The sequence below is a fragment of the Aquarana catesbeiana genome, linkage group LG08 (assembly GCF_042186555.1).
Source record: "Aquarana catesbeiana isolate 2022-GZ linkage group LG08, ASM4218655v1, whole genome shotgun sequence".
In the NCBI taxonomy this organism is placed as follows: Eukaryota; Metazoa; Chordata; class Amphibia; order Anura; family Ranidae; genus Aquarana; species Aquarana catesbeiana.
This window is the reverse complement of record NC_133331.1, coordinates 190,913,153-190,937,481: the sequence shown is the minus strand read 5'-3', so window position 1 is coordinate 190,937,481 and position 24,329 is coordinate 190,913,153. Positions and strand designations below refer to the sequence as shown.

Sequence of the window (24,329 nt, the reverse complement as noted above, 5' to 3'; positions counted from 1 at the left end):
GGCTGATTACATGCACTGCAATTTGCAAGGCGAATGCCCATGCAGGATCCAGTAACCAATGCAACATTACAGGCCAACCTCACAGTGCAGGGTCAAGGTATGGCTCCCAAGGTTTACTGAGGTTGCACTAATTCAGATGCGCTACCGCTATTCGTGGTATTAGAAGGCAGTGAGAAGTTGATTGAAGAATGTGAAGAAAAAAAAAAAAAAAAACTAAAAAGGATGAGTTTAACTTTAAAAAAAAAAAAAAAGAAGTGTATTTACTTAAAAGGAGCCTGCAGAGCCTAGTACCCATGATTAGCAGATCATGGGTGCAAACCTAGGCTCCTGAAGACTCACAGCATAGCCGTCTGCTCGTACCCCACACAGGCAGGCATTTACCTGAGAGCAGGAAGATCAATGGACTACGAGAGCACCCACCAGCACCCTAGTAGTTTATTGAGAACAAGCCATCAGCCGCAATTTACAGGAAACTGAATGCATGACTTTGTTGGACGAGCCCCGCAGGGATGTGCTGTTTTCAAACTAACAGCGGGTACAAGGAGAGGATCCCTCGCCAGCTGTCATGGGGGTGGGGGTCAGGGGGGAGAGGCTGCAGATGCTGGAACATGTTACATATCCAAAAGGTGAACTTCTCCTTTAACCACTTACAGAACAGAAGGGCTTAACCACTTCCTGACCAGGCCATTTTTTGCGATACGGCACTGCATCACTTTAATGGACAAATGCGCGCTCATGTGACGTTGTAGACAAACAAAATATAATCGCAAGATTGGTTCGCTTGAAAGTTAGAGTCTACAAAAATGGGATATATTTATGTTTTATGTATATTTATGTTTTTTTTTTTTTACTAGTAATGGCGGTGATCTGCGATTTTTAGTGGGACTGCGACATTGCGGCGGACAGCTCAGACACTAGACACTTTTTTGGGACCAGTGACATTTATACAGCAATCAGAGCTAAAATAGCTGATTACTGTATAAATTTCACTGGCAGGGAAGGGGTTAACACTATGGGGGCGATCAATGGGTTACATGTTCCCTAGGGAGGTGTTTCTAACTGGGAAGTGAGTGGACTGACTGGAGGAGAGAGATCGCTGTTCCTAATCACTAGGAACAACGATTACTCTACTCCCCTGACAGAACAAGTATCTGTTTCACTGTGGAGCGATCGCGGGGGACACTGACTCCGGCATCGCGCGCCCCCTATAGCTTCTCAAAGCGGCCGACGATGCCGAATCACTCAGCCGTGCCAACCTGCTGCAGTACAAGTGCGGCGGCTGGTCGGCAAGTAGTTAAGCTAGAAGCGATTTTTCAGTTATAAAAGAGATTCATCACCTTAGGACACTAGCACAAAACTGAAGACTCACCAAGTGGGGTAAGGATTAAGGGGAAGTATCCTGTGGGCGTGTCATTGAAAGCTTTGCCATTGTTCAATCCCCTGAAAGTATAAGCCTATAAGCCAGGGTCTACGAATACTTTACCTGTGTCCTGTACTGTATGATAAAAGTATATGTAAGCCCTCAACTTGTAAAATAACTATTTAGTTTAAAATGGAAATGAAAGGCAAAACATTTGTGTATACATATATATATATATATATATATATATATATATATATATATATATATATATATATATATATATATATACACATATATATATATATACATATACATATATATATATACATATACATATACATATACATACACACACACATATATACACACACATATTTAAAAAAAAAAAGAAAAGAAAAAAAAAAAAAAAAAAAAGAGGATTGTGAACAAGCAAGTCTGTTTTATTGAAGGGGGGACATGTAAAATAGAAATGTCTATTCTGAAATAAATGCCTGCTCATAATGTTTTCTCTTTATAGTTTAGTTCTGCATTAATGCACCTCAACAATGTGAATCCAGCTTAAGGGCGTCTTGACATCCTATGTATGCATGCTTTAGTGCACACCAAAATGTTATGCATGCGGCTCCCAATACATGCAATTATCATTGCATCCGACCCTTTAGTGAACTTCAATGCCTGCATATGAATTCAATGTGCCACAGTTGATGGAGAGTAGGAGAAAGGGTCAGGTACTTTTTTTTGTTGTGTGGATGCTTTTAGAGGACCCACAAAAAAAAAAAAATAAAATAAAATCGGCAGATGCGACACAATGTGCATTGAAACTTAAAGAAAAAAGTGTTCTGCAGAGTTTGAATGAGCCCACAGGCTAGGTTCACATTATTGCCAGGAATACGCACAAAATCATTTGCTTTCCCAACACGCATAGAAGTACTCTGCCCTTTAGCAGACCTAGGCGGTGCCATTAATTGTTAATGGCACCCACACACATCTGCAAACACGTGTGTTTTCATATACGCAAAACTGCATGGTGCCACAGCACCATGCAGTTCGGTGCAGGCCATTTCTGAAAAAGTCAGGGACTTCTTTTCCACATTTCTCATGCATAGGGTAGCCCACTGCCAACTTCCACTCAAAGCTGGATTAACCCTCACTTATTTGCAGTGGCACTGGTGATCAGGACAATTACAGTGACTCTTCCTAACAGGGACACACACAATAAAAACCTGACAGTGGCTTTAAAGTGGTTGTAAACCCTTCACAACCACTTTTTACTATAGGTAAGCCTATAATAAGGCTTACCTGAAGGTACCCCGGATATTTCCTAAACCTACACAGTTTAGGAGATATCCTCTATATCTGCATGTGCCAACGTCATCGGCACATACGCACTGAAGCAACGGCACGTACGTGCAGTTACCGGCGGCTCCCACGCGCATGCGCGGGATTAACGTCATCGCAGCTCCGACCAATCACAACGCTGGAGCCGGCAATACCCGGAAGTAACTCCGGGAGCCATGTCGCCGGCCGGAGCGGTGTATGAGGACCACTGTGGGGGCTTCGATCTAAGCCAATTCATAATGAGCTAGTGTATACTATGCATACTAGCTCATTAAGCCTTTGTCTTGCAGGTTTTTTTCTTTGTTGGTGGGTTTACAATTACTTGAAAAAAAGTTACCCTTTAAATATACTTTCTCTTAGCCTTAAAAACCAAAACCAAAAATACAAAACAGCTGTAGGGACAGGTTACTAAATACAGTGCCTTGAAAACGTATTCATGCCCCTTGAAATTTTCCACATTTTGTCATGTTACAACCAAAAACCAAAGCATTTATTGGGATTTTTTTATGTGTTAGACCAACAGAAGGTGGCACATAATCGTGAAGTGGAAGGAAAGGGATAAACGGTTTTCAAATTTTTTTTATGAATAAATATCTGAACAAGTGTGGTGTGCATTTGTATTCAGTCCCCTTTACTTTGATACCCCCCAACTAAAATTTAGTGGAATAATTGCCTTCAGAAGTCCACCTGTGTGCAATTTAATCGGAGTATAAATACAGCTTTTCTGTGAAGTCCTCAGAGGTTTGTTAGAAAACCTTAGTAAGTACTGACTCAGGGTGGGGCCCGAATAGAAATGCACACCATCTGTATTCAGTCCCCCATTTATCATTTTCCTTCCACTTCACAATTATGTGCCACTTTGTGTTGGTCTATCACATTAAATCCAAGTAAAATACATTTACTTTTTTGGTTGTAACATGATAAAATGTGGAAAATGTCAAGGGGTATGACTACTTTTTCAAGTCACTGTATACAGTTGTACGCAAAAGTTTAAGAACCCCTGACAATTTCCATGATTGTCATTTATAAATATTTGGGTGTTTGGATCAGCAATTTCATTTTGATCTATCAAACTGAAGGACACAGTAATATTTTAGTAGTGAAATAGGGTTTATTGTATTAACAGAAAATGCGTAATATGCATCAAAATGAAATTAGACAGGTGCATAAATTTGGGCACCCTTGTCATTTTGTTGATTTGAATACCTGTAACTACTTTGAACTGATTAATTGGAGCACACAATTGTTTTGGTGAGCTCATTAAGCATTGAACTTCATAGACAGGTGCATCCAATCATGAGAAAAGGTATTTAAGGTGGCCAATTGCAAGTTGTTGTTCTCTTTGACTCTCCTCTGAAGAGTGGCAACATGGGGGCCTCAAAACAACTCTCAAATGACCTGAAAACAAAGATTGTTCTACATTATGGTTTAGGGGAAAGCTAGAAAAAGTTATCGCAGAGATATAAGCTGTCAGTGTCCACTGTGAGGAACATAGTGAGGAAATGGAAGACCACAGGCACAGTTCTTGTTAAGGCCAGAAGTGGCAGGCCACATAAAATATTGGAGGTGCAAAGGATGGTGAGAACCTTCAAAAACAGCCCACGGACCACCTCCAAAGACCTACAACATCAACTTGCTGCAGATGGTGTCACTGTGCATCCTTCAACAATTCAGCGCACTTTGCACAGGGAGAAGCTGTATGGGAGAGTAAGGCAAAAGAAGCCTTTTCTGCACACACGCCACAAATGGAGTCGCTTGAGGTATGCAAACGCACATTTGGACAAGCCAGCTTCATTTTGGAATAAGGTGCTGTGCACTGATGAAACAAAGATTGAGTTATTTGGTGATAACAAGGGGCGTTATGCATGGCGGCAAAAGAACACAGAATTCCAAGAAAACCACTTGCTACCCACGGTAAAATTTGGTGGAGGCTCCATCATGCTGTGGGGCTGTGTGGCCAGTGCCGGTACTGGGAATCTGGTTAAAGTTGAGGGTCGCATGGATTCCACTCAATATCAGCAGATTCTTGAGAATAATGTTGAGGAATCAGTTACAAAGTTGGAGCTACGCCGGGGCTGGATATTTCAACAAGACAATGACCCAAAACACTGCTCAAAATCTACTCGGGCATTTATGCAGAGGAACAAGTACAATGTTCTGGAATGGCCATCCCAGTCCCCAGACCTGAATATCATTGAAAATCTGTGGGGTGATTTGAAGCAGGCTGTCCATGCTCGGCAACCAAACTTAACTGAACTGGAGATGTAAGGAGGAATGGTCCAAAATACATTCATCCAGAATCCAGACACTCATTACAGGCTATAGGAAGCGTCTAGAGGCTGTTATTTCTGCTAAAGGAGGCTTTCCTAAATATTGATGTGATTTTTCTGTTGGGGAGCCCAAATTTATGCACCTGTCTAATTTCGCTTAGATGCATATTGCGCATTTTCTGTTAATCCAATAAACCTCATTTCACTACTGAAAAATTACTGTGTCCTTCAGTTATTTGATAGATCAAAATGAAATTGCTGATCCAAACACCCAAATTTTTATAAATGAGAATCGTTGAAATTCTTAGGCGTTCCTAAACTTTTGAATACAACTGTATGCTCCATGTAAATTAAGCCCTGAGCTCTACCATCTGATATTTAAAAAAAAAAAAAAAAATCATTCAGCTGCACAGACATCAGTCATGACTTGTAAAACAAACTGTCCTCAACCTTAAAGCGGGGGTCCACCTACCGTTTTTTTTTTTTTTTAGTTCATTCACAAACTTTTCTTCTCAGCATTACATACTCACATATTGTGTGTAATATGTCCGCCTGTGTCAGATTTCGTCAGAAAGAATAACTTATATTATTCACTGCAGGCGGTTTCCATCTTCATTGTGGGCATTTGAAGCCCACAAGCATTTATTTCCTGGATGTGGTGAATGCTGTGCTCCCAGCATTCACCGCTCGTTCCCGCACATGCTCAGTGGCATCCTGGGAAGCCTGAGACTAGCTCCCAGGAGTCTGGGAGAGGCTAGAAACACGCCTACTCCCACGGGAGGAGAACCAGGAAGTGCAAAGAAGAATAGAAAAATAAAAAGGTAATTACGGCGATTTAAATTTTTTTAAACAGCATGTCAGCATCTAGGCAAGGAAGAGAATACATACAGATATTGTTCAAAATTTGGGTGGAACCCCGCTTTAAGGCTTCATGCACATTGGAAGTTACAATAATGTTATAAAAACTCCAGTAGCTCTGCATTGAGTTTTTCAACGTTTCTGCAATAGTGCTTTTCCACGTTAGCTGTTTTCAGCTGAAAACTCCTCTTAGAACCCACTAGTTTTTGTTTTTAAAGCCAAAAACTGCTAACAGCCTATTGCCCCGTACACACGGTCGGATTTTCCGACGGAAAATGTGTGATAGGACCTTGTTGTCGGAAATTCCGACCGTGTGTAGGCTCCATTACACATTTTCCATCGGATTTTCCGACACACAAAGTTTGAGAGCAGGATATAAAATTTTCTGACAACAAAATCCGTTGTCGGAAATTCCGATCGTGTGTACACAAATCCGACGGACAAAGTGCCACGCATGCTCAGAATAAACAAAGAGATGAAAACTATTGGCCACTGCCCCGTTTATAGTCCCAACGTACGTGTTTTACGTCCCTGCGTTCAGAACGATCGGATTTTCCGAAACTTTGTGTAACCGTGTGTATGCAAGACAAGTTTGAGCCAACATCCATCGGAAAAAATCCTAGGATTTTGTTGTCAGAATGTCCGAACAAAGTCCGATCGTGTGTATGGGGCATTTGTGTGCATGGACACATAGGATAACATGATGGGGAGTTTAATAACTGTAGAAAAAGACGTCTGAAGCCAAAAACAGCTGCTGTAAAAACATCCAATGTGTATGAGGCCTAATAGAAGGTTCAAATTAAGCATTCCCTTGAAAACCTATATGATCCACCTGGATGTTTAGACTATCCCTCTGCTGGAACAGTGTTGATGAATGAATCTTTGTGCATTATACTGAACTTGGTTTGACATTTAAATATCTGTAAGAGCTGCAGGGTTGCACGCACCATTACCTAAGCATTGTAAGTCTATTATCCTGTATCCATCAAACGCTTATTTGACTGCAAGTCTACCCCCACCCGAGCAGACACAATATTTAGGGCCCTTTAGGTTATTTGTCATTTATTCTGCCAACCTTTCCTAGAAATATAAAATTAGGAATTTAGCCATTATTACAAAACAAAACAATAAACACATTCTTTCTTCAGATATATTCAGTCGAGTGGCCAGTGTGGCCGAGTGCAGAAAAAGGGTTTAACCACTTTCTGCCTGCCCAGGCCAATTCTGACATTTCTCACATTCATGATAACATCTGCATATTTGTTTTGTTATACAATGTTTGGGGTTTCTAAGTAATTTTTAATTTTCTGAACGAAGGTGAGGCTATGTAGAATAAAACGGTGGTTGTTGCAATTTTTTTTGTTACATGATATTTGCATGACCCATTATCAAAAGCAAATTTTTCTAAACACACTTAAAATTCCAGTCAAATTCTAACTAAGCCTAAACCTATTCTCACATCCACATTCTAAGACTATTTTAGTTACCCTATAAAAGTAAAGATATCTATACTTACAGTACCTGACCGCGAGATTGTGTTTCCAGCGCGATACCATCGCGCTGGTTCTCGGCGACAGGGTACTGTGAATGTCGCGCTGGCTCGCTCATCGGGAAAGGAAAACTTTGTTTTCCTTCCGCGATGAGTGACAGGCAGCGCTGACAGCTGTCTGGTATGAATCCTGAGGCGGGAACACCGCGCCAAATTTTAAATGAAAAAACCGGCGTGGGTTCCCCCCTCGGAGGCATACCAGGCCCTTAGGTCTGGCATGGATTGTAAGGGGAACCCCCTATGCCGAAAAATCGGCGTGGGGGTCCCCCCCAAATCCATACCAGACCCTTATCCGAGCATGCAGCCCGGCCGGCCAGGAAAGGGGGTGGGGACGAGCGAGCGCCCCCCCCCCTCCTGAGCCGTACCAGGCCGCATGCCCTCAACATGGGGGGGTGGGTGCCTTGGGGGAGGGGGGCGCCCTGCGGCCCCCCCACCCCAAAGCACCTTGTCCCCATGTTGATGAGGACAAGGGCCTCTTCCCGACAACCCTGGCCGTTGGTTGTCGGGGTCTGCGGGCGGGGGGCTTATCGGAATCCGGGAGCCCCCCTTAATAAGGGGGCCCCCAGATCCCGGCCCCCCACCCTGTGTGAATGAGTTTGGGGTACATGGTACCCCTACCCATTCACCTAGGGAAAAGTGTCAATGTAAAAAAAAACACACTACACAGGTTTTAAGAATAATTTATTAGTCAGCTCCGGGGGTCTTCTTCCGACTTCGGGGGGTCCCCTTCCGACTTCTCCCGGTGTTCGGCCTCTTCTCCCGGTGTTCGGCCTCTTCTCCCGGGCCCCACCGCTATCTTCTTCCAGCTCTATTGCCAGCGAGGGGCCCGGTCTGCTGCCGCTGTCTTGTCGCCGCTGTCTCGCCGCCGCTGTCTTGCCGCTTCTTCTCTTCTTTTCTTCTTCCCCGATGTTGACACGACGCTCTCTCCGACTCGAATGCTGTGTGCGAGCTGCGGAGCCATTTATATAGGCGGTAACCCCGCCCCCTTACGACGTCATGGTCCCAGCATGCGCAGGGACTCTGGGGTCACGCCCCCTTATGACGCCAGAGTCCCTGCGCATGCTGGGACCATGACGTCGTAAGGGGGCGGGGTTACCGCCTATATAAATGGCTCCGCAGCTCGCACACAGCATTCGAGCCGGAGAGAGCGTCGTGTCAACATCGGGGAAGAAGAAAAGAAGAGAAGAAGCGGCAAGACAGCGGCAGCGAGACAGCGGCGACAAGACAGCGGCGACAAGACAGCGGCGACAAGACAGCGGCAGCAGACCGGGCCCCTCGCTGGCAATAGAGCTGGAAGAAGATAGCGGTGGGGCCCGGGAGAAGAGGCCGAACACCGGGAGAAGAGGCCGAACACCGGGAGAAGTCGGAAGGGGACCCCCCGAAGTCGGAAGAAGACCCCCGGAGCTGACTAATAAATTATTCTTAAAACCTGTGTAGTGTGTTTTTTTTTACATTGACACTTTTCCCTAGGTGAATGGGTAGGGGTACCATGTACCCCAAACTCATTCACACAGGGTGGGGGGCCGGGATCTGGTGGCCCCCTTATTAAGGGGGGCTCCCGGATTCCGATAAGCCCCCCGCCCGCAGACCCCGACAACCAACGGCCAGGGTTGTCGGGAAGAGGCCCTTGTCCTCATCAACATGGGGACAAGGTGCTTTGGGGTGGGGGGGCCGCAGGGCGCCCCCCTCCCCCAAGGCACCCACCCCCCATGTTGAGGGCATGCGGCCTGGTACGGCTCAGGAGGGGGGGGGCCGCTCGCTCGTCCCCACCCCCTTTCCTGGCCGGCCGGGCTGCATGCTCGGATAAGGGTCTGGTATGGATTTGGGGGGGACCCCCACGCCGATTTTTCGGCATAGGGGGTTCCCCTTACAATCCATGCCAGACCTAAGGGCCTGGTATGCCCCCGAGGGGGGAACCCACGCCGGTTTTTTCATTTAAAATTTGGCGCGGTGTTCCCGCCTCAGGATTCATACCAGACAGCTGTCAGCACTGCCTGTCACTCATCGCGGAAGGAAAACAAAGTTTTCCTTTCGCGATGAGTGAGCCATCTCGGCGCTGGCCCCTGCGACGGGGCTCGTAGGTGTCAAATCTCGCCGAGAAGTGCGGCGAGATTGACACAATATCGCGGTCACCTACTGTACCTGTTCTGAGACTGCTCCAGCCCAGTCACATGATTGGGTGTCCCGGCGGCAGCTTCAGTGTATAGAAGAGGCTGCGAGAACGACTGCAAAACCTGGTCAATGACATCACGCACAGGCCTACTATAGGGGTATCCATTGTAGACTGCCCCTACACTGAAGCCAGTGCTGGGACCTGATCATGTGACCAGAGCAGCTTCAGAATAAATACAGACATCTTCTTATACAGGGTACATAGAATAGGGGGGAGGGAGTAAGTTTAGGCTTAGTAAGAATTAGAATGGAATTCCATTTTAAATGCATTTTAGTGCACACAATCTAATACACATTTTTTGGTAAAAATAAAAGATTATTTTGCACCAAGTAAATAAAACCGAACATGACAAGATATAAAATTTCGCACACCTGTAAATTGCCAACTATGGTACCTAAAAAACCCCATAGGTGACGCTTTAAAAGCCTTTATAGGTTACCAGTTTAGAGTTGAATGTGAGCTCTGATGCTAGAGCTATTGCTCGCACTCACATGTGTGGTGCACATCACCATTTACATATGAGTGCAGGACCTATGGGCGCATTTGCATGTGAGCACAGGAGAATCAGAGTTTTACTTTTTCTTTTTAATCTTAATACTTTTTTTTTTTACACTGTCCTTAAAGTGGTTGTAAACCCTCAGAGTCAACTTAATCATATCAGATACTAGATAACACAGGCAGCTAATCGCTGCCCGTGAAAGTGCACTTACTTGTGTATTGTCCATGAAAATCGTCAGTTTATCTTCGATGACGTCATGCGCGATTGCGCAGTGTGTACCTTCATTAACGGCATGTATATAGTGCAGTTTGTTTATTTCTGGCATGTCTGTAATTGACTGTTTGCGAGCTTACGCTCTGAACGGCACAGAGAAGTCTCGCGATGCAGGAATAATTCTAGTCTTCCTGATACTCCCCCTTGTGACTAATCAACACTACGGCGCATGCGCAAGATTTTGGCAGGGATACGAACTAAGGGCGGAAATGACGTCAGCTTCGGAAAACAGAACAAAGAATGGCGCGGGCGATACCCGGAAGAGACTCCACAATCAAACAAAAAAAAGGTACTTCTAACACTAGTTTTGGAGTAATTTATATATCTCTTCATTGGCAATGTAAAACAACATTGTAGTATTAGAAAATTAAGATCTTTTTTGGTGGGGTTTACTTCCTCTTTAATTGTCTTACTCAGATTTATTGCCATCACAGCATTCTATATGTTTTTGTACTTAAGGATCTTCCCAGGTCCAAAATAAATATTGAGCAGAATTAAGCTCGGCCCTCCACAATAATCCCAGTTATTAAAAATAAATGTCCACCCCTGCAAACTTTTCTGGAGAAGGATATATTAGCAACTCCGGTGTTGACTGTACTTGTAACAAAATTCTAATGGCAAAATGGTGGGAGGAAGTGCCTGAGTATCTTCGGGGTTGGGGTATTAGTTGGTGATAACCTGTGGTGTGATTGTAACACCTGTTAAAACACCTGAGACACTGAATGAAAATGTGACCCTGAAAATTAAATTTCCTGCTTGTGTGATTGACTTACTGATTTTCCCAGAATTCTGCACAAAAGATACAAATCAGATTTTGAGCACCCCTGCAACAAAAAAAGCCATTTTTGGTGATACACCCTAAGAAATCACGTCTGAAACGATGCAGACCCTGCAATTTCCGCAAGAGCCTTGCAGGTGCAGCAATCCACGCACATAGACACAGACAAACCGCTATTTTTTCAGAACAAAAAGGTAGGAATCTGAAAAAGCGTTTGAAAAAAAACATGCAATGTACATAAATCACCAAGAGGGGAATGTTATTTTCAACAAAAGTGGAGTTACTTTTAAAACACTCAAAGTTAATTAAATCAAATAACTCCTGGTTTAATCATAAAAACAAACACTATTCGGGAGACATGAATAAGCATACTTCAAGCAGTGGGACAATTCTCACACTTGCTATACAGCTACGGTATCAGTTCTACAACACGATGAACCTATCATACCTTTCCACGTCGCTGGTCTTTATTGGTCCAGGCTTCACCTGTCAAGCTACTGCCGCCACTATGCTTTACCGTTGGCACAAGACAGTCCTGGTGGTAAGCTTCTGACAGTGTTCTCCACAAGTAAACACATCTGGTGGTTAGGAACAGTGTGAAGCACAATTCATTGGACCATATTACAGTCTTTCATTGATAGATAGTCCACGATTCATGTATGCTCCCTCCTCTTCTGAGTATTAATATCAGTCACTAGTGGTTTGGTAAACTGCAGCTCGCCCGTGAATGTATTGCTTATGGCATTCCATCTGCAGGAGTTTTTGTGGACACAGGCTTTGGAAGACTGGGATTGAACTCTGCAGTCACTTTTGCAGCAGTTTTTTTTTTTTTTTTTTATTTTGGGTCACAATCCTACGCAATGTCCTTTTGTCTCTTTCATTCAGTTGACCATGTCAGACGCCGGTTTCCCGGAAACTGTATATGCAGTCAAAACCTTTGATACTGTACCTTGGGACACCGCAAATAAATTGGCAACTTCAGTCACAGAAGCACCAGGTAAGTGGGCGCCAACAATTTGCCCGCTTTAAAACTCAGTAAGCCCCGACATGACTCCGTATTACTTACAGCGCATGCAATGAATGAGGAAATTGATGCTTCCCACCTATTTGGTAGTGGTCTCATCACACAGCAGAAGCAAAAAGAATGTTACATTACATCCACTTTCAACACGAAACATGCCATCACTTTTACACCTGCAACTCATGTAGGGTTTCCATATTTTTGTCCTACCTCTGTATAAAAGGTCCAGCTTGTGTCCTGTACTGTATAATGAACATATGTACATATATAGAATACATTGAGATAAAAAAAAAAAAAATACCTTTACAACCACTTAAAGTGGTATAACCATGTTGCACTTAATCTATATATATTCTTGTATGGAAGCAGCTATACCATGACTGAAGCTACAATCACGATCCTGGTAGTTTTTTTTTTTACTTTTTAGATAAGGCGGGATGTTGTTCAGCCCTAGTGATAGCAATAAAAGTGATACAAGAAAAGAAAAAAAAAAAAAATAAATTTAGTCAAATAAATAAAAGCACCCCAACCCCCATGCACAAACCTGAACACACGCATCAGTCCAGCATGTACGCAAACACCGTTCGTCCCACACATGTGAGGTATCACCAAGAACATCAGAGCAAGCGCAATAATTCCAGCACCACACCTCCTGTGTAACTCCAAACTGATAAACTGTAAAGGCTTTCACAGCGTTGCCTATGGATAATTTAATGTACTGTAGTTTGTCGTCGTTCCACGGGTGTGCACAATTTTAAAGTGTGACATAACACAAAAGAAGAGAACGCAAAGCCGCCCTAGCGTAACTTGGCTTTAATATGGTAAAGTTAAAAACACTACAATGGTCAAACTTGCATTGTGTGAAGATAGATACAGCATAAGGATTCCACTGTGGCAGCATTCCTATAACCACCTCAAGATCCCGACAGGGGAAGGGGGAGCCGTGGTTGTTCAACCTAGCTGCCCGGATCCTGACAGCACATCCGAGGCTATTAACTTTTCCATAATAAAGCCGAGTTACACTAGGGTGGCTTTGCGCTCTCTTATTTTGTGTTTTGTCTAGATGTGTTTCTGCCACCCAGAGGATCCATAGAGAGAAGCAGCACCCTTTGACTTGTCTAATTATCACCAATAGCCAGCTGGAGGGCTATACCAAACTGTTGATTAGAGCAATTTTTGTGTGTATTTTTTGTCTTAAAGTGCGACATGTTTGGTATTTGGTGTAACATCTTTTAAAGCTTACAGCCTATCAAAAAAATTGAGTATTATTATTGTGTTCAGTAAAATTCATCCATATGCATTTGTTCCCCAAAAATTTGCGTTTGGAAAAACTGCTGTGCAAATATCGTGCAACATAAAAAATTACAACACATACCATCTAATTTTCCAAGTGCTCTGCTTAAAAAATACACTTTGGGGGGTTCTAAGCAATATTCCAGCATAAAAATGCTGATTTTTACATGTTCGACAGAAATGTCAGAAATTGCCCAGTAGGGAAGTAAAGTTAACCTCCACCCAAAAACAACCAGATAAAAACGAATAGCCCCTTAAATAGATACATGAACAAAACCAGCTTTTGCTGCAAGTCCCCTTAAATCAAGAGATTTGACCCACAATATTCCATCTGTCCCTAGATGTCCTTAGTTTTGCAGTCAGCATCTTTCAAAACATTTCTTCTTAAACCCAGATCATCCTGGAACCTCCCCACCCTGTGACTGCACAGCAGACTCCAAATCTGTTGTACAGGGGTAGCAAGATGCTGATACCATATCAAATCCAGGTATTTACACTGCAGTTGCACTAATTGGTAAATGTAATGTGGTAAAGCTACACTTTGTAAAGAATGCCCAATCAGGTGCAAGGAAAACAAAAAGCACTTTTGCTTGCACATGATAGAATGATGGAAATCAGCAGAGCTTTACCACATTTACTAAGCCCTGGGGAAAAATATTTACCTCCTATTGGGAGGAATTCAATAAAGCTGCTGCACCACTTTTCTGGTATTAACAGCACATAAGACGACATTTAACACTGGCAGGGGTGCTAACAGTGATAAGACTTTAATTATTCATGTAAAAACTTTAAAAATAAAAACTGTTGTAACTGCTTATAAAGTAAAAGTAAAAATATGTAACACTCCCCTTGTACAGACTGACAATGCTGCTGTCTACTGTGCTCCCCATGCTCCTTCATCCATATAGTCGAGGCACTCCAATACTTAAAGTGTGTTATTGGCAGGATCACAAGGTGGAAAAATAAATAAATAAAAACTTAAAAAGAACACTAATGCAGCCACCACATCTAATGATTGGTAAGCTGCAATATATTACATTTTTGGTTTTGGGTTTAATACCACTTTTTCACTTGTCTCAACTAGGTGCTATATATGCAAAATCTTACTGCAAATAAAAATATTATTACATAAAACGTAGCAAGTAAAAAAGGCCCAAAAAGAATTTACCTGTGAAATCAGCAAAAGCCTGAAGTACACTGAAAGATCAGCAGCGGATCTACCCGTATTTCCAATTCATCAATTCCAAAGTAGTGTCAAACTGAAGCATGTTTTAGACCTAAGAGAGACAAGGAAGGAAGGATATTGTGTCAAAATGTATAAACACGTCACTTTTAGGAGCTAAAGCCTTCTACAAGTTCAATCTTGCCAGCAAAGGCAAATCAACTAAATGTCAACAACTATACTACACAAATCAATTTGAACAACATTGTTTGTTTGGGGTTACAGTTACTTGGTTCAATTTTCTTATTTGAATCCAAACTTTTATTTTTTTATTTGGTTCTAGTTTTTATTGTAGCACATGCAGGAAAACAGTCACAGACAGACAAAAAAAAGACAGTGTGTAATAATCCTGGCTTCACCACCCAGTGGGTAATCTTATCTACTCATGGCAGCACTAAAGAAGAATTCCAGGATCTGAGTGACCTCCTCCCAAGGTTACCAACCTTCTTTTCTCCAATCCATTAGAATAAGTTACTTGTAATGTGCCATTGTTTACTCTAGAGTAGACACCAGGGAACCTTAGCATGCACAGTAGATTGGATGACATTTGCTCTGAAAGAATATAGCAAGAGGCCTTTAGAAAACATATTTGAGCATCAAAGACTACATTGCAGTAGGTACAGTATATCTAATGAAAAGGTCACCAATCTGAGCCATTTTATGGGCAGGGTATCATACCATTAGCTCCAAATAAACTGTGCTATTACCCAAACCAAAACTGCCCAAATAGCTGGGATTTTAAAAAGGTACCAAGATATCTTTTGCACACAGCAGGTAAGTGTGACAGGTTTGTTATTTTATTAAAAAAATAAAAGCTTTACAAATCACTTGAACCTGGGTACCCCGTGGAATGGTATATTCCTGATTTCATCAATTGTACAAAGTATTTTTGTTTAAAGCGGTTGTAAAACCGCAAACGTTGTTTAAAAAAAAAAAAAAAACTGCAAGGCAAATGGCATAATGTGCTAAGCATCACATACTATCACATTATGAAATACTCACCTTGGAAGGAAGCTCTCCAGCGCTGTACTGTCACCGCTGAGAAGGCCGACATGGCCCCCCAGTCTGTCTTCAAGGATCACACGATTGGCCGTAGCTGCGCACATGCACAGGAGCCCTCGATTCAGGCACGAAGCTCTTAAGTTCCAGGAAGGTATGCCGGACCTTCAGAGCGTATGGGACAGTGATGTCACTGGCTGCATGCAGGATGTTCATCTCCAAAAAAGTGCACGTTGAGGAGATATTCTTTTTGCCTACAGGTAAGCCTTATTATAGGCATACCTGTAGGTAAAAATGACCAGGCGGCTCTACTACCGCTTTAAGATGTAATCTATTGTTGAAGTTCCCCTGTCGAGTTGGGTAAGGTATGCACATCTGTGGTACTAATACACTGAGAAGCTATTTTGTTTGTTGGTTAGTCTACACCAGAAATGATCCAAATAAGAAGTTAAAAGGCACAACAAACCACAAGTTCTAAATAAACGGGTTATGCTATAAACCTACCAAGACCTATAATACTCCAAGCAATGATCTCCTTTTACCAGCTGATATTTGCAAACATTGATGATTGCTTCCGATTGTGTAAAGCCGTAGCCAGAGCGTAAATAGTATGACTACAAGCCACACTGCTGATTTCTAGCACATGACTTGTATTAAAGGCAAGTAGAAAGTCCATACATTTGATCTGTCAGATCGACAAAACTTTACCAATAATTCAATTACAAGGGTCTACCTGACTGCATCTGAATGAAGTGGGCTGTTTACATTGCCAATGAACTACATAATTATTGGCAAATTAATGTAAAATCTATGTGGGTTGTGAACAGACGTTAATGATTTTCCTACTTTATGTCCTGCTAGTTTGTTTCTATGAATATTCTGAAGCATTCTTTGTGGATTACAAACACATGTACGAAAGGCAGCCATAGGCCAACAACTTGGACAGCAATGTATTTTACTCCCCGTCATGAGAAGAACTGGGCTGCCATTTGCTGGTATCCTAAAAATGATAGGTGTCTGGCTGGCTGTGTATGGCTTTTCACATGAGTCCTGCAGCAAGAACACTGAGAAAAGTGAGAACTCCTTCTTCCAGGTCAACAACTCAAAGCATAGCATCCAAAGGATGACAGCCGGGGAGCAGAACAAAGCACACATCTACTTCAAAGCAAAACGTTGTCCAGGTATTTTCCAATGTCTTATTGTACCCAGAAAACACAATTCATGGAATTCAGAAAGATAGATTTTGCAAAGAGTGGCACAGCATGTGCTAAATTCAGGTACCGGACTAGAACTTGTACTGGAATTTGGGGCATCCTGCTCCACTTAAAACACGTGAGACACTTTCACAAAATCTTTCTACGTATGCCAAAAGAAAGTTGGACTTAAAGCGGGGTTCCACCCAAATTTTGAACAATATCTGTATATATTCTCTTCCTTGCCTAGATGCTGACATGCCGTTTAAAAAAATTGAAATCGCCGTAATTACCTTTTATTTTTCTATTCTTCTTTGCACTTCCTGGTTCTCCTCCCGTGGGAGTAGGCGTGTTTCTAGCCTCTCCCAGACTCCTGGGAGCTAGTCTCAGGCTTCCCAGGATGCCACTGAGCATGTGCGGGAACGAGCAGTGAATGCTGGGAGCACAGCATTCACCACATCCAGGAAATAAATGCTTGTGGGCTTCAAATGCCCACAATGAAGATGGAAACCGCCTGCAGTGAATAATATAAGTTATTCTTTCCGACGAAATCTGACACAGGCGGACATATTACACACAATATGTGAGTATGTAATGCTGAGAAGAAAAGTTTGTGAATGAACTCAAAAAAAAAAAAAAAACGATAGATAGGTGGACCCCCCGCTTTAATTGGCTCCAGTTTATAAGATACAAACTGTGAAGCAAATCACAACTACCTGAATTCGGTGCACGAGTTGCCTTGGCAACAAAACTGCCGCCGATGTTTTTTTAATTCGGTGCAACACATTACCAAGAACAATTTGTGCCAGAAAAGTGGCGCAGCAGCTTTATCAAACTCCACCCAGTAGGGTGGAGTTACTAAAGGCAAATATCTTTCCCCAGAGCTTAGTAAATTGGTAAAGCTCTGCTGATTTCCACCATCCAATCGTGTGCAAGCCCAATTTTTTTTCCTTGCACCTGATTGGGTAAGGGAAGCTTTACCACATTTACTAAGGAAAAGAAGTGCAACACCCCCCTGCAAAATGCACAGCCTATTTACTTTTAGTAAACCAACCCCAATGCATCTTTGCATCACCCAAAGCTTCCTCTGGACCAGAGCACCATCATGGCTTTATCTTTTGACAGCAGTACGAAGCTTGTGGAAGACCATGGTGTTTCCATGATCACTTAGCCCAAGAGAAAAGTCATATGGCACTTATAAAGGTGAGAGTCTTGCCATCAGCATCTGACTTTAATTTTAAATTCTATGCAAAGTATTTCTAAACCCAAAAGCTAAAAGTTGAACTCCAGGATTACAAGAGGCATGTGCATTCTCACTTAACTCTTGATGGACTTTTGTGTATTTTTTTGTAACATCTATGCCATAATCCAATTTAAAAAAATGCTTTCGTTACGTGGGAACTTCCTTTAACCACTTCAGCCCCGGAAGAATTTACCCCCTTCCTGACCAGAGCACTTTTTGCGATTCGGCACTGCGTCGCTTTAACTGACAATTGTGCGGTCGTGCGACGTGGCTCCCAAACAAAAATGGACGTCCTTTTTTTTCCCCACAAACAGAGCTTTCTTTTGGTGGCATTTGATCACCTCTGCGGTTTTTATTTTTTGCGCTATAAACAAAAGCCTGAAGGCTTCACTGCTGGTTTCCTTTACAATGCCGACGCCTGCACTCGAAGCTGATTGACCAATCGGCTCGGGGTGCTGACATTGCGGGATCCCTAGACAGATAAGTGTCCTTATATTAAAAGTCAGCAGCTACATTAATTGTATTTTTTTTTTTTTTTTTTACAGACTGCCCCCCCCCCTCCTTTTTTTTCCCCACAAACAGAGCTTTCTTTTGGTGGCATTTGATCACCTCTGCGGTTTTTATTTTTTGCGCTATAAACAAAAAAATAGCGACAATTTTGAAAAAAAATTATAATTTTTTGTACTTAATAAACTATACTGTACTATAATAAAAATATCCCAATTTTTTTTTTTTTTTTTTTTTTTTTTTAAATAATTTCTTCATCAGTTTAGCCCGATATGTATTCTACATATTTTTGGTAAACAAAAAATCCCAATAAGCATATATTGATTGGCTTGCTTAAAAGTTATAGCATCTACAAAATAGGGGATAGATTTATGGCATTTATTTGTATTTTTTTTTACTAGTAATGGCGGTGATCAGCAATTTTTTTATCGTAACTGCAACATTGCGGCAGACGGATCGGACACTTTTGTAACTTTATTGGGACCAGTGAAATTTATACAGCGATCAGAGCTAAAACTAGCCATTGATTACTGTATAAATGTCATTGGCAAGGGGTTAACACTAGGGAGCGATCCTAGTGTTGTGTTCTAACTGTGGGGGGTGGGACTGACTAGGGGAGGAGACCGATCGATGTTCCTACTTAGGAGCAAACTTTCCCTGGCAGACAGACACAGATCACGGTTCTCGCTCTGTTGCGAGCGATCGGGGGTGCCCGGCGGTCATCGCACCTGACGTACAGCTATGACAACTCGCACAGGGGGTCAACCTGCCGCAGTATAGCTGTGGTGGCTGGTCGTGAAGGGACTGAACAAAATGCTAAGCCCGTGTCCTGTGCAATGAAATCATATTGATATTAGAAGAAATGTATTCTACATATTACATACCAATGATGTGTTTTTATTCAACTACAAATCATGAAAAAATAGCATTTGCATTTCTAACGCGAATACTAGGCTGGCCATACAGTAATCATTTTTTTTCTCGTTCAACTAGCAAACGATCTGATTTCCCCCATTCACTCTTGATATGGATGGGGAAATCACTCCTGCTGTGCTATTGTATTCTAATGACAGGGGGTCCACATCACTGTGAGAATACAATGATCAGTGCAGCAATCAACTTCTGTACAACCAGCCTGCCCATACATGGATCAAATTTGTCCCATATATAGCCACTTTTACATGATTTTGGGGGGGGGATGGGGGGGCAGTCTGTAAAAAAAAAAAAAAAAAATACAATTAATGTAGCTGCTGACTTTTAATATAAGGACACTTATCTGTCTAGGGATCCCGCAATGTCAGCACCCCGAGCCGATTGGTCAATCAGCTTCGAGTGCAGGCGTCGGCATTGTAAAGGAAACCAGCAGTGAAGCCTTCAGGCTTCACTGCCGGTTTCCTACTGCGCATGTCGGACTGCGTTTTCTGAATGGTCCCGGCGTCTTCTGGGACCTGTGCGTGTCCCAGAAGGCAGCGGGGGAAGGGAGTAGGGCTGGAAATGTCGTAGATCGGCGATCTTACCTGGAAGTGGGAGCGGATACCTGTCAAAACCAGGTACCCGCCTCCACAAAAATGCCAAATGTGGCAGTGATGGGTTGCGAATATAAGCGGAGTTTTCCCTGTTGGGGGGAGCTCTGCTTTGATGTCTGCTACAGATGAACACTGCACATAATTAGATAAAATGTAAAATGAATGACTCATGCACATGCCACATTTCACTGCTGTTAGAGCCCTTGCACACTGGGGCGGGGGCGGCGTCGGCGGTAAAACGCCACTATTATTAGCAGCGTTTTACCGTCGGTATTCGGCCGCTAGCGGGGCGGTTTTACCCCCCGCTAGCGGCCGAGAAAGGGTTAAATACCGCGCCGTCCCATTGATTTCAGTGGGCAGGAGCGGTAAAGAAGCGGTATACACTCCGCTCCTTCACCGCTCCGAAGATGCTGCTGGCAGGACTTTTTTTACCGTCCTGCCAGCGCACCGCTCCAGCGTGAAAGCCCTTGGGGCTTTCACACTGGATACACAGCAGCGGCACTTTCAGGTCGGTTTGCAGGCGCTATTATTAGCGCAATAGCGCCTGCAAACCGCCCCAGTGTGCAAGGGCTTTTAGGGGCCTCTTGCATTTTTTTTGCCTCTAGACGGCCCTGCACGTTAGCCTGTCTCTCAACAGGAGTTTAGAGGCAGGAAAAAAAACTGCTAACACACCGCTAGATTATTCTGGCCAATGAAATAACGTCCAAGCACTTGACTCACCTAAACATGTTACACGCGTTTACAATCGCAAAGTGTTTTTTCTGCCAAAACTGCTGCCAGGAGGAAAGACGTCAAGGAGGGATGACCAAACATTCAGTGTGCATGAGGCCTTACATACAGTTGGGCTGTGATAAACCTTTACAAATATGTCATCACTGCTATATAGATCAGGTCTTATTACAACAGGCCATTCACGAGGGGCCACTAGTTCCTTAAAATCTGGACAGTTCTGCAACGAATAACATTTTCTAACCGGTTCCCGACCGGTGTCTTGCCGAGAAAGTTCCCTCGGCGGATAAGGACCCCCCCTGCAGTGCGCAGCGCCTGCGCAGTACGAACTACTATGAGCCGCCGGAGATAGCCGCAGCTCAAAATCTTCAATCAGCTGTACACGGCGCCTGCGTCCTAGGTCCAGGTTTCTTCCCCACCATCCAAGTGGACCTAGAGGGGGAATAAAAAAGCCGAGCGAAGCGAAGCCATGCCCGAAGCGTGGCGAGCGAAGCGAGGGGCCCTCTTACAGGCGCCGTGTACAGCTGATTTTCACCTATTCACCTTCGGCTATTTCCGCCGGATCCTACTGCGCAGGCGCAGCGACTGCGCAGTAGAGGGGGGTCCTTATCCGTCGAGCGTAACTTTCTCGGCAGAACACCGGCGCACGCCGATGTATGACGGCAGAATGGCACGGCTGGGCAAATGGGCGTACCTGTACGTCCATTTGAATTCCCCGCTGTGCCATTGCGTGCGCGCCGGCCGGGAGCTCCGTGAGTTGGGTGGCGGGTCCCACGGACTCGATCGCCGCGGGGATACCCGCGATCGCCTCACAGAGAGGACGAACGGGGAGATGCCATTGTAAACAGCATCTCCCCGTTCTGCCTAGTGACAAGTGTCACTCGATCTCTGCTCCCTGTCATCGGAGCAGAGATCAGTGACGTCACACACAGAGCCCATCCCCCTACAGTTAGAAAACATTCCCCTAGTGGTTAACCCCTTCACTGCCAGTGTCATTTACACAGGAATCGGTGCATTTTTAATCGCACTGATCGCTGTATAAATGACAATGGTCCCAAAAATGTGTCAAAAATGTTCGACATGTCCGCCATAACGTCGCAGTCACAATAAAAAAAATTTAAATCGCTGATTGCCGCCATTACTAATAAAAAAAAAAAAAAAATTATTAATAAAAATGCCATAAAACTATCTCCTATTTAGTAAACGCTATAACGTTTGTGCAAACCAATAAACGCTTATTGTGATTTTTTTTTACCAAAAATATGTAGAATACGATCGGCCTAAACTGAGGAAAATTTTTTTTTTATATATATATATATATATATATTTTTGGGGGATATTTATTATAACAAAATGTAAAAAAATAATGCGTTTTTTTCAAAATTGTCGCTCTTATTTTGTTTATAGCGCAAAAAATAGAAATCGCAGAGGCGATCAAATACCACCAAAAGAAAGCTCTATTTGTGGGAAAAAAAAGGACGTCAATTTTGTTTGGGAGCCACGTCGCACGACCGCGCAATTGTCAGTTAACCACTTAACGACCGGCCACTGTATATATACGTCATTTTTTTAAAGATGGATATCTCGGTAACGGCAGCAGCTGCTGCCACAACCGAGGTATCCATCTTTAGGGCCAGCGTTTCTGTACACGATAATGGTGGTCTCTGCGGCAGGCTCGCCGCGAGATCACCGTTATCGGCAGCGGGAGAGGTGCCACCCCCCCCCCTCCCGTGCCCTCCGCCGCTTATCGGAGCCGTCGGTAGCGGCGGAAGAGATCGGGACCTGTCAGTGCTTCGGTATAGTGAAGAGTGAGGCCAAGATGGCGCCCACCCGTCTCTATACCATAGGACGGCCGGCTCCGCCCACTTCTCTTAAAGGCACAATTTTTTTTGTGTCATTTTTTTAAACGACTTTTTTTTTTTTTTTTTTTTGCATTTTAGTGTAAATATGAGATCTGAGGACTTTTTGACCCCAGAGCTCATATTTAAGAGGACCTGTCATGCTTTTTTCTATTACAAGGGATGTTTACATTCCTTGTAATAGGAATAAAAGTGATCCAAATTTTTTTTTTTTAAAACAGTGAAAAAATAAAATAAAGTAAAATAAATTAAAAAAAAAAAAAAATTTTTAAAGCGCCCTGTCCCGACGAGCTCGCGCACAGAAGTGAACGCATACGTGAATAGCGCCCGCATATGAAAACGGTGGTCAAACCACACATGTGAGGTATCACCACGACCAGTAGAGCGAGAGCAATAATTCTAGCCCTAGACCTCCTCTGTAATGCAAAACATGCAACCTGTAGAATTTTTTAAACGTCGCCTATGGAGATTTTTAAGAGTAAAAGTTTGACGCTATTCCACGAGCGGGCGCAATTTTGAAATGTGACATGTTGGGTATCAATTTACTTGGCGTAACATTATATTTCACAATATAAAAAAAATTGGGCTAACTTTACTGTTGTCTTATTTTTTTATTCAAAAAAGTGAATTTTTTCCAAAAAAAGTGCGCTTATAAGACCGCTGCGCAAATACGGTGCAAAAAAAAGTATTGCAATGACCACCATTTTATTCTCTAGGGTGTTAGAAAAAAAAACAATATATAATGTTTGGGGGTTCTAAGTAATTTTCTAGCAAAAAAAAACTGTTTTAAACACGTAAACACCTAAAATCCAAACGAGGCTGGTCCTTAAGTGGTTAAAGCGACGCAGTGCCGAATCGCAAAAAAAGGCTCTGGTCAGGAAGGGGGTAAAATCTTCCGGGGCTGAAGCGGCTAATCTAGGACAGAAACACCAGCAATGGAGATCTGTGTTTCTGTAGCTTAAAAGTGTGTTATTAAAGTGGAACTTCAAATTCATTCTTAGAGTATAACTAAAAGGCAAAACTTTTTTTTGATATGTAGAGAAGCATTATTTATTTATTTATTTCAGGTACTTATATAGGGCTGTCAATTTACTTAGCGCTTTACATATACATTGTACATTCACATCAGTCCCTACCCTCAAGGAGCTTACAATCTTACTGCTAGGCTAAAGTGCTACCCACTACACCACTGTGCCGCCCCATAGCATTAGAACATGTCACCTTTTTATTGCCGTCTGTGCTCCCGGAGATTCACCCTCTACATTTGTCCTGTTTGTCATCATCATTGAAAGTAAAAGAAAATTACAAATTTTGGGTTGTCCCCAGAAAAGTATCAGAGGGGAAATCTTCCAATGGGGACATTGGTTCTGGTGACCTAGGGGTCCTCGAGGAATTCCCTTAAAGTGATTGTAAAGTCTAGTTTTTTAGTTAAAAATAACAAACATGTCTATACTTTCCTGCTCTGTGCAGTGGATTTGCACAGGGAAGCCCAGATTCTCCTCTTCTTGGGTCCCTCTTCATGCTCCTGGCCCCTCCCTCCCGTTGAGTGCCACAGCAAGCAGCTTGCTATAGGGGCACCCGAGCCGAGCCACAGCCCCGTGTCCATTCAGACACGGAGCTGCAACCTGGCCCCGAC

At 43.2% G+C, this 24,329-nt stretch overlaps 1 protein-coding gene across 3 annotated transcripts in view; it reads right to left on the bottom strand.

Annotated features, from left to right (window-relative positions):
* Positions 1 to 24,329, bottom strand: part of BMPR1A (bone morphogenetic protein receptor type 1A) — a 178,209-nt gene that overhangs the window by 106,825 nt on the left and 47,055 nt on the right. For all 3 annotated transcript variants that reach the window (XM_073596732.1, XM_073596731.1, XM_073596733.1), the window contains exon 2: positions 14,584 to 14,692. The gene's annotated coding sequence lies outside the window, so the exon portion shown is untranslated. The remainder of the gene's footprint in view (positions 1 to 14,583; positions 14,693 to 24,329) is intronic.